The sequence below is a fragment of the Macadamia integrifolia genome, chromosome 10 (genome assembly GCF_013358625.1).
Source record: "Macadamia integrifolia cultivar HAES 741 chromosome 10, SCU_Mint_v3, whole genome shotgun sequence".
NCBI classification, from domain to species: domain Eukaryota; kingdom Viridiplantae; phylum Streptophyta; class Magnoliopsida; order Proteales; family Proteaceae; genus Macadamia; species Macadamia integrifolia.
This window is the reverse complement of record NC_056566.1, coordinates 26,337,151-26,341,088: the sequence shown is the minus strand read 5'-3', so window position 1 is coordinate 26,341,088 and position 3,938 is coordinate 26,337,151. Positions and strand designations below refer to the sequence as shown.

General features: G+C 36.4%; 1 protein-coding gene across 1 annotated transcript in view; it reads left to right on the top strand.

Annotated features, from left to right (window-relative positions):
- Positions 1 to 3,938, top strand: part of LOC122091395 (scaffold attachment factor B1-like) — a 15,218-nt gene that overhangs the window by 2,966 nt on the left and 8,314 nt on the right. The window lies entirely within an intron of this gene.

The window sequence follows — 3,938 nt, the reverse complement described above, 5'->3', positions numbered from 1 at the left end:
AAAAAAAAAAGAATTTAAATAAAATAAAGCAACGGGACAATTTATATTTGTTTTGAGCTCGGAATTGGCATAATTACATAGTGGTCTTAATTGAAGGGAAAATCTAACAAAATAGCCCCATTGTTTAGTTAAATACAGCCCAACTGGATTTATGATAAACGTGTTGGTATGAGAAGCATAAATTCAATGGTGATTTTTGAGGATTTCTTGTGATGTCTGACAGAAATTGGTCTTAAATAGACATAATTCCATATTGATTCATGCCAGCAAGTCAAATTGAAATCGTTAGTATTCTTGTAAAAGTAAAATCGATACTTATGTCTGCCTTCCTTTCCACTTGCATTTATTAACAGTCCAAATTATAGGCTCTCATGCTTTCATTTCTGCCAATTTTTACTATGCTTTTAAACTATTGACTTGGATGATTCAAGTTGTCTTTTTGGAGCCTTGCCCATGAGAAAGGGTTACATGTCAAAATATTGAACTTTACCTATTTTTCCATTTTAACTTGATTGGGGCCTGGTGACTGCAAATTTCTCATGGAAACTCGAACATTTCTGATCAATCAACTTGGAAGGTCTTTCAGCTCACACTTAACCCCAATTTTTTTTATTTATCAAAATTGTTGAAGGCTGAATATGCCCCTCCTTTATTTGTAATATTGCAAGTACAAGTGAAAAGGAATTATATTCGTGGCCTATAAAGAGGACTGCCCAAATCGTGAGTAGATACTTTTCCCTTATAACGTAGAAACCTACTAAATAAAACTCCTAAAATCTAGTAACAATTAAATTGGAAACTAAATATTTGCTAAACAAAATAAACTAGCTATAATAACCATAACAGTCCTCCATGAATGGACTAGAGGGAATCCTAACTTATCTCCTTGAAAGCTCTTCTTGGTAGCTCGACACCTTGGAGAGAAAGTATCCACACCGTGTCCATGGGACCCATCCAAAATATAGAAAATATCTTCCATATGAGAAGGCCATGATCTCTTCCTTAATTGATGGTCTTTGGCTTCCAAAAATACTGGTTCGATTGGGGGGGGGGGGGAAGATGAACCTGGACAGGCTGCAGCTTGTAATGAAGGTGTCTGTCAGCCATCGCATTTATCTCATATTCTCCATTCACATATTTCTACCTTTATTTAGTTGATGAAGTTTATTTTTCTTCTTCCATTTGCAAGTTTGTGGACAATTTGCACAATGCTATTATTCTTTCTTCTTAAATGGGTCTTAATTTCATAAAGGTTGTTTTGGTAATTACCCTTGGACCTCTCATTGTTCTTCTCATCATCCTTCGAATGGTATACACTCTCAAATTTGAAACATGTCAAGACTCTTCAATACTATTACAACAGTCTTTCTGTTCCACCACTGATAACCCTTATTTTCTAGCAGTAGTTGAGTTGCTTTTCAGCAGTTGTTGAACCAGGAGAAGAGTCTCTCCTCGAGATCATGATTTGGTATCTATCAGGTTGGAGTAGGACATGTCTGAAGTCTTGAGACCAAATAGGGGTAGCAGGTCAATGGCATTGCTCCATGCCACTTATATTGAAGACAAAAGGCGTTCTGACCCATTTATTTTAAGAAAAAATTTGTGTCATTTTCTAGTTTAGGATCAAGAATAGATAATTTTCCTGCAACTTGATGAGTACCCATTGGTTGGGCTTAAAACAAGTTGTTTCCTTAAATTGTTAAGAGTATAATCAACTTAGCTCAATCATAATTAACTGGTGCGATCATGGGTTCAAGAACCCCAATTTCGGGTTGCGTGGGCCATTATACAAGATCTTGGCGAAATCTCGTTAAATAACTTGGTTTCACCAGGTTTCGAATCGAAACTAATATCAAAATACAAAATGTAGCGGTTTTGCCTGTTTGTGAAGAAAACCACCCCCATCTCCTATTTGCTCACTTTTTTGGCCAAATTTTACTCAAAGATGCTTGGAACAAGAGGATTTGTTGCTCAACAATAACAAAATCTTACCCAGATTTTGTGATTTAATTGGAGGAAAACTTAATTCACCATTAGCAGGTTATGATCCGGCTTGGCACTCGTTTCAGTACTAGGTGTCTAGGACTTTGGGGTGGGCATAAGGTGAGTCATCCACTTGTATTGTACTATTGTTTACTCTAATATATGCGACTCTTTGTAAATCTAATATATGTGATTTAACTGTGTATGCTGTCTGATTTATGAAATGGTTTATAATTTGATATATTTTAATTCCTAATGCTTATTTAAGTTGTTTTACTTGAATTATATGTGTTATAGTACTAAAGGTTGTGTGGAATAGCCTAGGGTGGAGATTGTATACAATGTAGACTACCAACCTAGGGTCTGAAGCCAAACTATCATTTTGGGTGTGATTTTTTAAAATCTAATGTTTCCACCGAGTTTAGAAGGCCTAAAATAGGCTGTCTTACAAGTTTTAGGACCTAACTTGGCCATATGGCCACCGAAACCCAAACTTGAAACTTGCTAGAAAAAAATACATAGTTTCAGGTCCATATGGCCACCGAAACCAAACCTGTAACTTGCTCGAAAAAAGTACATGGTTTCAGCCATGCCCAAAACCGAAACCTCGAACCATGCTATTGGACCTCCCAACTGAACAATGGCCATGTGTTAAAGAATGATGGCAATTCTGTAAATAAACTGAAAGTAGTGTGGCAAGTTGCTAATTACCAGAAACTTAAAGGTTATAGGAAGACAAATGAAAAAAGGATAGGAAGGGAATTATTAATTAATGGGGGATGACTAACTTGGAACCAAAACAAAATAAGGTGACAAAATTAACAAAATAAGGGAGGGCAGTATGGGAAGTCCACTTTAAACTAATATCGAAAAAGAGGGTGGGGGAGTCGTCTTCAACCTCCCGACTTTGATAACCAATGGAGAGGGTTCTCTTGCATGTGGGAGAACACTCTCAATACAGGACCATTTGACCGGGGTCTTAGGGTTAGCTTTCCAACCCCCTTTTTTTTTTTTAACACTATCGGATCCTCCAAAGCAAAGGCTCCATTGACAAGAAACAATGTGGAGAAAATTCTGAAACAAAAAACTGGCTATAGATGATGAACCACACCTGGTTTCTGATTAAATCTCACAATAGGAGATTTGATGCAGATTAATCACCAAAATAGGCTTATTTTATTAAGAATAAGCCTAGGGTTGGGTTTCATACATGTTGGGCCTTTGATCCCATGTGTTTTGATTGTATTGGGCCACTTTTATGGGTCCAAAAGAGGGGCTCTAAGATTGAGTACGGGATTGCTAGTTAGTTTCCCTTTTAGGTTGGCTTGATGGGGTTTATTTAGTTTCTAATTTCAGCATTATTTAGTTTCCAAATTCAGTACTTAGTTAGCTTATAATTTCAGTACTTGTAATTCCTAATTTCTATTTCCAGTTTTAGTAACTAGAAGAGTTTCTATTTTCTTTAGTTTCCTATTTCAGTTTTTGAAAACTATAGTTAGTTTCTATTTTCTTGTAACCCCATCATTATTATAAGGGTAATTTACAACGCCACCCCCTGGAGAATGCCAATATTATAAGGACACCCCCTCTCTTTCACCAAATTGGACTCGGACCCCCTGCCGTCAATCAACATTACAGAATATACCAAGAATGTTGATATCAGCAGTTCATATTTTTTTAAAATACCATTTTACCCTTAAAAATAGGGGAGTGCCGAAATTGCCCTTAAAGATTTTATTCCCAAAATCGATTGAAGAAGAAAACCTAACTCACAACCTAACTTTGAGCAGTGAATCAATAAAGTATGGAGACAAGCAGCCCTTAGAGCATGGATTGAACCAGTTGGAGGGGACGAAGAGTACTTTCAATTCTTCAAAAGGCTAGAAGAGCGGAATAGAGAAACATCAGGAAAAAAAAAAAGGAAGAAAAATCAGAGAAAGAAAAGAAACTCAGCT